General features: G+C 48.4%; 1 protein-coding gene across 1 annotated transcript in view; it reads left to right on the forward strand.

Annotated features, from left to right (window-relative positions):
* Positions 1-14,825, forward strand: part of LOC144754121 (E3 ubiquitin-protein ligase TRIM39-like) — a 215,306-nt gene that overhangs the window by 125,854 nt on the left and 74,627 nt on the right. The gene's annotated exons all lie outside the window — the stretch shown is intronic.

Below are 14,825 nucleotides of genomic sequence, written 5' to 3' on the forward strand. Positions count from 1 at the left end.
ACATAGCTAAAAGGCAGTGCGCCCTCATCCTTAGCTCCCTTCAGTCCGCCACCAGATGGACCCCTGAGATGTAACTTCTGCCCCCCCACCTATTGGTTGCCTGACCTGCCCATCCACCACCTTCTCAGCACCTCTGTCACCTTCTCTAAATAAAGTGTATTTCCCAGCAAAGGTGAATGGACACCATCATGTCTAAATAAGTCTAGCTACTCATCAACAATGGCTACATGCCTTACTACTGCTACCCCCTGCGCCTTAAAAAATCCCCACACCTCTCTGTTCACCTCCTGCCTTACCTTATTGCTGGTTTTATTGCCCCCACCCAAACTGTCTTGGACAAAAACTACATTCACTTTACTAATGTCTTTTTCTATGACTCCTTTACTGTTTCTAAATACATTTTTACTATTTTAATCCATTCCATCCATGTGGACCGCACCGAATCATTTTCTTGTAAGTGCAGCATCAATGCATCCTGGTGTGGACATCTTTTCAGTAGTTCTTATGGAAACTGCATCAATTGACCCGCCCGTATGACACCTATTCAAAACCAGCAACCCACTACATCACCCCCACCCAGATCTAGACTTCATTTTTTACAGTTCCCATCAGCTCACCCCTCCCGCCAATCAAAGAACGACTTCAGTCATCTGCCCTTTGTGGTCTCGCATATCACCACATACATTCAATTGTCTGCCATCCCAACCTTCTGTTCTTATGTTCTCGTAAGCCCCTCTTAACCCTCTTTGGCTGCTTCTATCATATAGGTGTGTGTTCCAAATTCCTCACTATTTAATCCCACTGTTGCAAAATGGCCCTTTCTGAAGGGTCACCCCAAACGTTTTGCCTTCCTCCTTCCTCCTCTTTTGCTGACAATCTTTTTGTTGGACTTTGGACTCTGAGTGCCCAACCACTGCTGACCAGTGCTAAAGTGCATGCTCTTCTCCCCTAAAAATGGTAAGATTGGTATGTACACAATTGGTATATATATTTTTTTTAAACACTTTTTATTGTTGCATCAAAAGTATCATAAATGAAAAGGTAAGTACACGGACTGGCTTCAACATTCGGTCAATGCCCGTGAGTTACGCAACTTTTTCGTTTTTAGATTCCCAGGATTCCACATGAATCAAGTAAAAGCGTGGGGTTTTAGCAAAACTCATAGTAGGTACATAAGAAATGAGAAAAGCAATCCCCGAAACAGCCACTTCCATGCCCACCTCCCCCCACAGGTCCTTCCCACCCTCTCCTGACGCATTTTCACCCACTAGTCATAACTGGGTTGTGTAATATAGTCTATGTCATTGCCACCCCTAGTCACCTCCGTTGGGCCTGTGTCGCCCGGCAATTCCTCTGAGGCCCCTCCTCTAGTTCTCTGTGGCTTCACTCCAACCCGTGGTATTGTCTCCACTTTGACCACACTCTCCGAAACTTTTTGGGGCAGCCCCTGGCTTTATAAATCACCCTCTCTGCCGCCATGTATAAGTCTTGTCCTTTCCTCCATTCCTCTAAATCTGGTGGTTCGGCCGCACCCCAGTATCGTGCAATGTCTCTCTTTGCCACCACCAAAGCCAGCACTAGGAAGATGATCATGGGGTGGGCCAGGTCCACTTCGGTTGTCAAACCCAATAAAGCCAGCCTAGGGTCGCATGGTAGAGTAGTGTCCAGTATCTCATCCAATTCCACAAATATGTCTTCCCAGTACGCTTGTATGATATTGCAACCCCAGAGTGTGTGATAGAAGTCGCCCTCCTTCTGATGGCACCTTAGGCACGCTGTGTCCGTGACCTTCCCCATTTTAAAAAGGCGTACCCTGTTGAAATAGGCTCTGTGTAGCACCTTCAGCTGTATGAGGCGAAGCCTAGACTTAATTGCTACCTCGCGCGGGTGCATAAGAACCATCTCCCAGTCTAGGTCCTCCATGGCCCCGGCGTCTGCCTCCTATTTGATTCGTAAGTCTTGTAAGGTACCTAGCATATTGTTGGTCAGCGTTCTATATGTGAGGGATACCGCCACCCCCCCCCATCTGCTCCTGCAGTAACCTACCCTCCAGTGGCGCGTATTCTGGGATGTCTGTCAGAGTGATATTTTGCGCCCTCCATGCATGTCTCAGTTGCGTGTATTTGTAGTACTGTGTGTTATGTAAGCCAAAGTCCTGCTGTAGTGCGTGAAATGTTTTTAGCTCTCCCCTTGTAATCACGTCCCCTACTGTTGAAATGCCGATGTCATCCCAACGTCGGAAGCCTTTCAATTTGTTGAGTTCACCCAGCCATCGACAGTGCCATAGTGGCGTCTGCCGGGTGGGCCGCTTGTCCCATCCCATGCGTTTGGTCGCCCTATGCTACGCGGTCAGTGTAATCTTTGTGGCCGGCAGAAGTTGCTTCCCTCCGGTCCCTCCGTACAGGTAATATAGCACGGTAGTAGTGGACTATTTCGACCTTTCTAGTGCGTTGGTAGGGTGATCTATTGCCGCATGGAGCCATTCATGAATCGGAGTGAGATGCTCCGCCCAATAGTATGCTTCTAGGTTGGGAAGGGAAATCCCTCCGCTGTACTGGTGGCGCTGCAGTGTGGTTAAGGCCACTCTCGGCTGTTTCCCCAGCCATAAGAATGCACGTAGGTCTGCGTGGATTTTATTCAAAGTTTTAACCGGTAGCGGATAGTATTCGTTTTGCAGGGCATAGAGGAACTTCGGAAGCAGAACCATTTTATATAGCGCTGCGCGGCCCAATAAAGTGAGCGGGAGCTGTCTCCACCAATCCATTTCCGCCTTTGCGCTTGCCATGATTCGGGCCACATTATTATTAAAGGAGAGCTGCCTATCTAGTGTTATGTACACTCCCAAATATTGGAAGCCCTCCGTGGTGTGAATGAGGAGTTCTGGCAGGCAATCCCTCCGCTCCAAACCTTGCGGGTCAAATAGAACCGACTTATGCCAATTAATCGTATGGCCCGCCCGTGCACCGAAATCAGCCAGTTCTTTGAACAGCACCGGGATTGTGGCGTCCGGGTCTGTAACAAACAACAGGACGTCATCGGCATACAGCGAAATTTTCTCCTGGGTGTCCTCAGATTCCCCCCATGTGAAGCCTCTAATACCCTGATTCTGTCGGATCCTGATCGCTAAGATTTCTATTGTCAGTGTGAAGAGTAGGGGGGACAGTGGGCACCCCTGGCGCGTTCCCCTACCAATGCGGAATTCGCGCGACACCCTGCCATTGACCCGCACACGTGCCCTCAGGGTTGAGTACAAGAGTTGAATCCACTGTAGAAACTTAGGGCCAAAGCCAAACCTCCTCAGCGTCTCCAGCAAGAAGGGCCAGTGGACCGCATCGAAGGCCTTTTCTGCATCCAATGAGAGGAACCAGTGGGGCTCGCTCCTCCCTCGGACTTCCTGCAGCCAGTTATGCGTGCGACGGAGATTCAGTTTAGTTGCCCTGTCCGGGAGAAAACCGGACTGGTCCGCGTGCACCAGATCCGAGATTACCCCCCGAAGGCGTCTAGCAAGGACAGTGGCCAGAATCTTTGTCTCCATATTGAGGAGAGAAATCGGGCGGTAGGAAGCACATACGTCCCTAGGTTGCCCTCTTTGTATATTGGGACAATTGTGGACAAGGCAAGGTCGGGTGGCAGGCTCGCCGTCTGGAATGCCTCGACAAATAAGGTTTTTACATGACGTTGTAACAGGTCGGCCGTCCGTTTGAAAAATTCTGCCGGGAAGCCGTTGGGCCCCGGCGTCTTCCCCGGTTTCAGGGATGCTATGGCCTCTGCTATTTCCTCTAGTGTCATCTCTGCATCTAGATCCGCGGCGTCCTCAGGTGACAGGGTCGGGATCTCCATGTCGCACATATAGTAGCGTGCTTCATCCTCGTCACCCAGATTCCTGGCCCGGTAAAAGTCTTCATAGTAAGCTGCAAAGGCCTCAGCTATAGCCTCGTCCGTGCATGCTGACCTATTCTCTGTCAGTGTAATCCTATCTACCCATCTAGCTGTCCTTTCCTTCCTGCTCAGCCACGCCAGAAGTTTACCCGATTTATCCCCTACGTCATATAATCGGTGTAGCGTCGCCAGCGCCTGTGTGCGTGCTTCCCCAGTGACAAGTTCTCTATAGTGTCTTTGTGCGTCTAACAGTTTCCTAAGTATGGCCTCTTCCTGTCTATGATTGTAATCTGCTTCAAGGGCTATGATCGAAACCTCCTCACTAGAGACTGTGGCCTGCAGCTTCCTCCTGGCCTCTCCCAACCTGCTTTGTATGCGATCCCTGAGGACCGGCTTCATTGCTTCCCAGAGTGTGACCCCTGATTGGACCGTGCCCTCGTTTTCAGCCACATACACCTTTATGTCTGCCCTGATACCCTCCAGTATTTCCGGTGTTTGGATCTCCCAGGCTGGCAGACGCCATTCCACTTTCCTTTCCCTCCTCCCCCGTCCCAAGTGTGCATATAGTGGGGAGTGATCTGAAATTCCCCGTGCCTTGTATTCCGCTAGATCGTTCACAGAGACATCCTGTCGGGACGTGAATATATAATCCAGTCTGGAAAATACCCTGTGGGCCCCGGAGTAGAAGGAGTTGGTCTCCCGTGTAGGGTGGAGCCATCTCCAGACATCTGTGAGTCCTAAAATTTGCATCTGTCGGGCTAGTGCTGTGTCGTGTCCTATTGCGGGTGGCGTCCCCGATCTGTCCCTTGCGATACACATCACGTCATTGAAGTCTCCCCCCACTATTTGAATCGTGTCCGCTGTATTCAGAAGGATAGCGGTGATTGCCTTCAGGTGCGTGCCTGTAATTTTGGGGGGGCATAGACTGATACGATCGTGTACCTGAGCCTCCTCCAGACTCCCTGTACTCCTGCATAAGTCCCCTGCGGGTCTAGCCATGTACGAGTAGTAGTGAACGGTGTGGATTTGTGAACGAGGATTGCCGCCCCCCTGGAACCTGTTGTGTAGCCTGCGTGTGCTAATACTACGTGCCTGCCTCTTGCTATAAAAGCGCAGTGATTGCCTCTGAGGTGGGTTTCCTGGAGTAGGATTATGTCCGGTGCTAGCCTTTTAAGGTAGGCATTTACCAGGCTTCGTTTAATCTTTGACCCAAGGCCATTCACATTCCATGATAGTATAGTGACTCCTGCGTCACCAGTGTGTGTATTATCTAGTGCGTCTGCCATTGGGTGTTCCCTCCTTCCTTCCAAGTGGGTCCCCCCAGCAAGGGCGGCTTACGGTGTGGCATGGAGTGGTGCTGCTGTTTCTTAACTGGTACCCCCCTCCCTCCCCAATTCCCCTGGTCCCCCAACTTGCGTGTGCAGAAAAACCGTCCCCTCCCTTCCTCCCCTTCCAGTTGCGTCCCAACCGGGGACCGAACCATCCGCGGGAGAAGGCCTGTCGCCCTCCCACTTAACCTCCCCATCACACACCAAACAACTGTACAAACAAGGAAAACAACATAGGAGGGCGTGTCAACTTGCGTGTTCCCGGTAACCGGTCTGCTATCTCATTGTCCCCCGGAGATCTGTGCTCATGAATGCGAGTCCTGAGTGTCCGTTGCGGGACCCCGTCCCGACGAGTCCTGCTCCAGAAGCTGTATTTCAGTAACTAGAGGGTGGATTGAGTCGCCAATACCGTCTTCTCCGTCCCTTCCGGATTCATGATCCTCTGAATCGTCCTCCTCATCACCTTCAGAGCGGATGCCATTCCTCAGGCTGCTGAACCTGGAGCCCGCCACTGAGGTATTACTCGGGGATGTCGATCTGCCCCCTCTCCTTTCGCTGGTACCCCGTGTCTGATAGGGCATCGCTGGATTGCGCCTCCTTGACTTTCCAGATCGTCTACGTTGTGGTTTCGGCTGTTCCCAGCGCGTCTTTTCCCTCAGTGATCTGTCCGTGGCTTCTCTTCCGGCTGCCTCCCTACTGTTCAGGATAGGGCGTTCTTCAAGCCATTGCCAGGCGTCCTCCGGACATGTGAAAAAAATGGTCTTGTCCTTATAGATTACTTTGAGTTTCGCCGGAAACAGGAGCATGTAGGCTATATTCAAGGATCGTAGCTTCATCTTCACAGAGTCAAAGGAACGGCGTTGTTTGGACACTTCCTGGCTATAATCAGGGAAGATCATGATCGTGGCGTTTTCGAAGCGGATTTCCCCCAGTTTCCTGGCTTCTCGAAGTATTAGGTCCCTGTCAGCATAGTTCAGGAATCTTGCTATGACTGGTCTCGGTCTTGCCCCCTCTGGTGGCTTGGCCAGGAGCGCCCTGTGTGCCCTTTCAATGACGAAGCACGCTGAGAACTGTGCCGCTGGGAAGGTAGTCTTTAGCCATGCGTGGAGGAAGGAGGCCATGTCTCTCCCCTCGAGTCCCTCTCTAAAACCTACAAATCGAAGGTTATTGCGTCGAGATCTATTTTCGGCATCGTCTACTCTCCATTGCAGGTGGCAATGCGAGGCCTGAAGCTCTGCCATGTCCTTTTTTAATGCAGTGATCGATTCCTCATTATCTGTGACTCTAGTTTCGGCCACTGTCACTCTCTCCGTTAGATTTCGAAAGTCCTGGCGCAGCAACGTTATCTCGGAACCTACTTCTCCGATTTTTACTTCCAGTGCCGCCCGCGATTCCTGGATGTCATTTCTGGAGGCTTGGATGGCCGCTAGCAGCATTGCTGTTTCGGTAAGTGGTCCAGGTGTTTCCGGTTGCTGCTCCGTAACTGGCCGTGATGTCGCAAAATTATCCATTGGTCCCTGTTTCGGTGTCTTAGGCACCGTATCTCTCTTCCCCATGGTAATCCTCGTGGCGGGGCGGGCTGCGCTACTGAGGTGCCGCCCGTTGCGTTTGAAGCTCGTCGATTATAGAGGGCTGTATTCTTGGCGCCTTTGCTCTCGAGGTCGTCACCACTCCACCCTCAGCGGCTGTGTGACAGTATCTTCAGGGGTGGGTGGGTTGTGGCACTCTTTGGCTTGTCTGGTTCATCACCCACCTCAGGGCTCCGGGTGGGGCGACCCTGCCACCCCCCCTCGTTGTCTCCAGGTGCCCTTCTTCCTTGTGCCCGGTCTTCAGTCGCTCCGAAGCCCGTTCCCTGGAGCTGTCCCAGGCGCGTCTCTGCTATCAGGGGCGTATTGTGTGTTTTCGCGTAGTCTACCGCCGTGTGGCCCTTGGGGTCAGGGTTGGCAGAGGTGGCTATCTCATCTCCTCTCCCCCAACCCGAGTCGTGCGTACGGTCCGATCCTCTCCCTTGTAGCGCCTGCCCCTCCACAACGACCCCTCGTGCAGGGTGGGGGGCACTGCCTCCTCCTCCAGGTCCTAGTAGCCCCACAGCTGCTTCAGGACCTTCACCCCCGTCCGGCTGTGTTCAGTGTCATGTATTGGGGAGGGCAATGGTCGGAGTCTCACCCCCCGCCACTCTCGTGACCACGCTGTTATCCCGTTCCGTGCGGACCAGGTTCCTTGTCAGTGCCGCCCCTGGCGGGGTCTGCTTTCGCTGCTGGTGCCCTCCGTGTTCTGCCGCCTGCCCCCGTGCCCCGGGGGTCCTCTCTGCAGAGCGGTGGTTTTTGCAGGCGGGAGTGGGTGGAGGGGGGGAGAGGGCGCCTCCGCCCATGTGGGTGTCACTGATGGGGGCTCGCGGTAATCGCCGGCCCCATAGGCCGCTACAGCAAGGCCTCCCCCCCAGCTGCACCTTCCTCCGGTGTGTCTCCCCCTGGGCTCACCTCCGTCGCAGGTTTCCGATTTTGCCAGTGGGAGCGGACAAGCTCCGCCGATTCAGTCGCCCGCCTCCTTCGTCGTTTGGGGGGGGTGAAGGGATCCCCCCGCTCTCCGCTCCAGGATACTGCCTCCGCCAAGCGCTGTGACTCGCTGGTGGGATCCGCTCCGTTCCTCCCTCGGTCTCCGTGTCTGTGTACCGGATCAGCACTTAACCGGCCGCCATCTTGGTATAGGCGGCCGGTCTGCGATCCGGATCTGCCGCTACTGTGCTGGTACCGCTCTCCGCACCAGAATGGGGCCCGGGTTCGGTCCACAATTGGTATATTTAATTTACTTGTAAGCCCCTCGTAAAGTGGTATACCATATACCCAAGGCCTGTAAATTAAATGCTACTAGTGGGCCTGCAGCAATGATTGCTCCACCCACACAAGAAGGCTTTTAAACCTGTTTCAGGCCTGCCACTGCAGGGTCTGTGTGTGCAGTTTACTATTACTTTGAATTGTCATTTAAAACCCTTCTTCAAGCCTTAAACTCCCCTTTTTATTACATATAAGTCACCCGTAAGGTAGGCCCTAGGTAGTCAAAGGGTAGGGTGCTATGTAAGTAAAAGGTAGGACATGTACGTTTAAGTTTAGCATGTCCTGGTAATGCTAAAAACCCAAATTCATTTTTCACTACTGTGAGGCCTACTCCTCACATAGATTAACATTGGGAATTCCTTATTACACTTTTAAGCTGTAATTCCTGATTGAAAATGAGTAGTCATGTCATGTTTTATATATTTGGGATGGTAATGATGCATTCCCTTTACTGGTAAAGTCATATTTATCATTACTGTTTTAAAAATACCACTTTTAGAAAGTGGACATTTCTCTGCACTTACAACTTTGTGTGGCTGCAGCCTGCCTCCAATACATGTGGGTGGGTGACAGCTTCACTTTTTGCATTCCCTGTAGATAGACGCACACAAAGCGAGGGTAGATGTGTCTCACTGCCAATCTATATCTTAATTGCTTATCCAGGGCAGGATGTGGGGTAGGACCAGACACTTACACCTGACTAGGCAGTGCCCTGTCACCATACAAAGTGCTGATTACCCCCTACAGATAGTCTAGAGCAAGGGCAGAGAGGAAAGGACTTTTGTGCTCTTCAAAGACCCTTCTTTGTAGTCACTGCATCTTCAAAGGCTCAGCTGGGTATATGTACTAGGTCTCTGACCCCACCAAGTAGTACAGTCCTGGAACTCAAACTACTGGACAAGATGGAGGACTGCTGTGTTGAGGGCTGTTGCTTGCTAGATTGTGGCTCTGGAAAACTGCTACCTTGCTGTGCTCTCTGATGCCTGCTTGCTCTCTCTGATTGTCTCAGAGCGTCTCCAATGGCTAGCTGACTAGACTCCTGTTCTTGAAAGAATCAAGGACATCAAAGTGCCTAACCCTGCTTCTGTGCCTGGCTCATTGGAAGTGACTCCACAAAAATGTGAGAGATGCCCTTATATCTGAAATGGACAGGGTCAGATATAGTCAAAACAAAATAAAGTCCCTCTCGTTCACAACAGTAGTGACTATCATTGGAAGTGACTCCGGGTGCTTGTTCCAGCAAAATCAACACAATCGCTGCTGTGACAAGCAGAATTGACGTATAACTGTGGGAACAGAATCAGTGCATTGCACTTGGGGCCTAAGCAGCATCACCGGAACTGCTGCATCACCCATTGCTTTGGCACAACCACTGAAGGATGATCTACGAATTCCTTTGACAAGCGTGGATAAACTTGACGTATTAGTTAGACGCAGCACTGAGACCACCGCATCGCCACCAATACTGAAGGACGATTGGCAAATCCCTTCGATAACTGTGGAGAAACCCAGCCCATCAGCTATGGAATAAACACATTGCGGAACTGTGGCTTGTCTTCGGAAACCGGCGCATCGCCATCAACGCTTGGAGAAAAGCAACACATTTCTTCAACTGCGGGAGTGACATCAACGCATTGATCGACTCATTTCACGCTTCTGACAAAATCTAAGTGCTTTTGCTCAGCCGGCCCTGCGTGGGTCGTAGAGCCGGCATGCGTTCCATCGTGGGCAGTCTGCGTTCTTGACTTCGTCCTAGTCCAGCACTGCACAACCAGGACACCTCTTAAAGTGCTTAGGGCCATATGTAGGTAATATACATTTAAAAATTTTACAGATTCAGTATTTCAGAATCGGTAAATGGTATGTGGGAAACAATTCGGTAAATGTTACCGAATCGGTACTATTCAGTATTAAAGAGTCGGTATTTACCGATTCGGTAATTCCCATTCATTCCTATGGGCCTGGAGGCAACAATGTCCCCAAACGCCATGTGACACTCTCCACTTGGCCATATCTGTAGCACCTATGGAAAGAGAACATGGAAGTAAGCAGAGCCAAAGTGGTTAGTGAAAGGCCAAACTGTCGAAAAATTCAAGTTCTAATTCATAAAGAACCAAGGGGAAAAAAAAAATATATATATATATATATATATATATATATATATATATATATATATATATATATATATATATATATATTCACTGAAAAAACCATAGGTTATAGACCATATATAGTTAGGAATTAGCATTTACAAAACCTTGAAAATTCACTGAAAAAACCATAGGTTATAGACCATATATCGTTAGGAATTAGCATTTAAAAAACCTTATTTTACTCACACAAAACCATTGAAATTCCATATATAGTTAGTTGCACTAACTATATATCGCGCACCCGCAATCCACTGCTGATGATGTCACATATTACATCATTCATGACATGGTCAGTGACATCACTGATGACATCACTGATGACAACATCCAGTGATTATGTGTTTCTGTAAAGTTTAAATATGTTTTACATATTGAAGAATGAGTGGATGTATAAGTGTCTGAATGAAGGTTTTAGTAGGTGCGTGATTGACTGTATGAGTGAGTGATTAAATGCGTCTTACTGAATGCACGGGTTAGTGACTAAACTGTCTGAAAGTGTGCATCAGTATGTCTGTTGTTGTGCAAGCTGCTGCATGTGTTGATCAGTAGCTATATAAGTAGCTATATGGGTTATTGATTGGTTGCACAAGTATTTGTATGGGAGACTGAGTGTGTGTATGGCTGGCTGGGAGGTGTGTGACTCTGTGCAGATCAATGTGTACTTGTATCAGTGATTCTATAAAAGAGTAAGTATGTGTTAGTATATGTTTCAAAAATGTAAGGTGTTCGGTGTTTAACTGTATAGATGAGAAAATGGAAGTGTGATTGATTCTTTTCAGGACTGACTAGGTGTGTGAGTAACTCCATGGATGAGTGGCAGAGTGTGAGTGTCTGTATAGGTGTATGAGTGCATATGATAGTGTTGTAAAGATGAGTGATTGTATGTATGAATGATTGTATGGGTGAATGAGTGAATGTGTGTGTAGACATAGGAATCAGTGAGTGCGTATGTAGTAACTAGTATTGGTGTGTCAATGGTTTCAAAAATTATACTCTGTATTTAACACTGGGTGTAACGGAGGTTATATTAGAGTGTGAGGAGATGCATTGTATTATCACATGAATGATATCATCAGTGATGTGATCATTGATGTCAAATGAGATGTCATCAGTGATGTCATTTGAGATGTCATCAGTGATGTCATCAGTGATGTCACTGACCATGTAATGAATGATGTAATATGTGACATGATCAGCAGTGGATTGCGGTTGCGCGATATATAGTTAGTGCAACTAACTATATATGGAATTTCAATGGTTTTGTGTGAGTAAAATAAGGTTTTTTAAATGCTAATTCCTAACGATATATGGTCTATAACCTATGGTTTTTTCAGTGAACTTTCAAGGTTTTATAAATGCTAATTCCTAACTATATATGGTCTATAACCTATGGTTTTTTCAGTGAATTTTCAAGGTTTTGTAAATGCTAATTCCTAACTATATATGGTCTATAACCTATGGTTTTTTCAGTGAATTTCAATGGTTTTTTAATAGCAAATATCATAAGCTGTCGAATGTCAAATACGTGGTAAGTAAAAACATTTTTGTGTTTATGCACACTGATCTGCTTTGAATGCTGCCCCCCCCCTCATTTCTATTAGGAGTACTCTCTCTTTGCAGATAGTGAAAGGTAGTTAACGCAGGCCTTTGCCCCCGTTGTAATACGTCGTGCCTGCTTCTCTCTCCATTTGATTGATTGTTATCCAAGCATTTACTGTTTTAGAATTGGTTCTCTTTGGTTCATTCTCTATTTACAAACAAACACAGAGTCGCAATACTCTGTTTAGTCTTTGCAGATAACGAAAAATCGTGTAAAAAAACATAAGGAATCGAGCAAAATCAGTAGGCCACTAATGGGATCTCTTTTTGACCTCGCTAAAATAGAAACATTAGGAACAACCCCTCATGACAAATACGAAACTAGTGAGATGAACTAAACTCCACACCATGATGGCTGCAATACAGCTCGACTCCGCCACCCACCCCGCCCAAAATAACGATAAAGAGCGGCTGCCATGATTGCTCGCGGAATGGCCACGACGGAGCTACGAAATGGTGGTGCTCTTATGCTAACCCCAGCTTCAGTCTGAAACATCCAGAAACACTGTAGACTACCAATTCGATCAGTTCCGGTAGCGCCCCAACGTAACCCGGTAGAGAAGAACTAGCCCTCCCCTCTTTGACTGATGGTTCTTGTTGCCTGTCCCTTCTGTTGTCATTTAACAGAACTATTTAGCCTGCTGAAAGGGGTTGTGTTCCGACCGCTGGTTGGTGGAGACATTTCGACTATATTCTGGACCTGCGTTGTCGCGTAATGCGTCATATGACGCGCCGCGTTAGCGCATCCGGAAGTGATCCGGGGCGCGACGCGCAGCGCGTAACGTAAGCATAACAGGTCATGTGACTTGCTAATAAAACTTTTCATTGGTTCATTTTACTTTTCTTATTCTAATGATGAAAGGCTTGGTCATTTGACCTAAAAATTACGCTTTTTATTACTTCCGAACATTATTTTTTCTTAAACATATATGTTATAATGTTCCAGGCTAATGTACTTTCCCGGAAAATTTACAACTGTTCTGCAAGTAAAATATATTCTTTTTTCGAGAAAAAGGGCGTTTCTTCGTCCCATGACGGAGCCGTTGAGCAAAAGAGGGTCGACCTGCTGTCTTAGTCGCCGATACGCTTGAATATGAGATTCTTATCGATCACTTTATGTTGCAGGAGTAGAAAACACAACAGCCCTTGACCATTTATCTTTACTGCGTTCCTGCGTATTATACCTTTTACCCTTCATGTAATTGGTCTGCTTTATTTCACTTGCCTTTTACTGATTCTAAAACAGTGACTAATATTAAAAACTTTACCAATGTAAATACTACTACCATGTTTTCTTTTAAAAACCTTTATTGTGAAAATGTCAGTATACAAATACGGGCCTATAACCACGTGCGCCGGCCACGGAGCAAACTGTAATCGTATATGATGAGGAGACATTTACACTGTAGAGGAACGTAACGGGCGGGCCAGTAGGTTGCAAGAACTAAGGTGTCTAACAGCTGCGGAATCGGTGGACGTACATTTTATAATTAAAATACGACAGGGCCAGTTACAATAAAATTATCTAGATATACATTTGCGGGCAAGTACCATGGGTGACGTTAATTCGAACTTTCAATAGTACAGTAATCAATAACACATCACAACTTAATATCAATAGAGATGTCGAAATATTCAATCTATTCTCGTCCCCGCCCGCCATGTGCTTCAAAACTGCATACGTATCTCGTGATATCAAAGTTGTACAACAAGTACACAACAAGGAGTTACGAGTCCCATTTATTCCGGCGCCATTTTGGGCGAGGACGGGCAGGTCCAGGATATAGTCAAAATGTCTCTACCAACCATCGACTATGATGATGTTCATATGCTGTATTTATTAGAGTAACACTCATCTGTCCACATGAAATTAATTTGCCACAATCTAAACATGTCATTTTAATCTTTCCAAAGTTCTTCTAAATATTTGGGACCGTTTCCCTTGCCTCTGATGCTGTCAGTGCCACTTCTTTGACGAATGTACTGGCAGGTCGGGGGTTCTTCTCCAAATCTCTCTTTTATGCAGCACTATAATTAATCGGTGCCACCTCTCCATATGACGATGCATGGTATAGTTACCATAACTATATTTTTTTTCGGTTCCTCTGGAGAGTACATCGTGGCAGATGAAGCGTGTAACATACCGGGCATTTACCTTTTTTTGCATATAGAGGAAAGGAAAAAAATTTCAAGCGTCCGAGTTCTAAGATGTCCCAGGGCCATTTTAGTGGACCAGGCCCAAATCCAAAGAACAGGCCGCCATTTTGAGAGTCCTGTTGCAGCCGCCTGTCGCTGTAGCATCAAGAGCGGCCGAAACTCAGCTGAATGGCAACTGAAATGGTAAAGGGGCGCCCCACTACAGCAGACGAGCCTCCACCTGGGAAGGCCCGTTCACGCCGCCTCCCCCCCCCCTTCGGACACCCCACGCCGTTATTCGGAGCAGTATTGTAGGATGGCCACACCAGTGCAGCAACTTGCTAGACACCACCTCGGTGGTAACCGAATCTCAGCGCCTTGTGGTGTCTTCTAGTCAGAAAATATTGTTGCGCTGCCTTTGGCCCCATTCGCACATCGGTCCGCTACTGACGCCACCTCACAGGCCAACGGGGCGCCCCACGCCGACTTTCAGCATTGTAGGATGGCCACACCAGTACGGCAACTTGCTAGACACCACCTCGGTGCCATCCGGATTTTGGCATCTCAACGCCTAGTGGTATCTTCCATTCAGAAAATATTGTTGCGCTGCCTTTGGCCCCATTCGCACATCGGTCCACTACTGACGCCATCTCACAGGCCAACGGGGCGCCCCACGCCGACTTTTACCATTGTAGGATGGCCACACCAGTGCGGCAACTTACTAGACACCACCTCGGTGCCATCCGGATCTTGGCATCTCAGCGCCTTGTGGTGTCTTCTATTCCGAAAATATTGTTGCGCTGCCTTTGGCCCCATTCGCACATCGGTCCGCTACTGACGCCATCTCACAGGCCAACGGGGCGGCCCACGCCGACTTTCAGCATTGTAGGATGGCC

This window comes from Lissotriton helveticus, chromosome 5_1 (assembly GCF_964261635.1).
Source record: "Lissotriton helveticus chromosome 5_1, aLisHel1.1, whole genome shotgun sequence".
Lineage (NCBI taxonomy): Eukaryota > Metazoa > Chordata > Amphibia > Caudata > Salamandridae > Lissotriton > Lissotriton helveticus.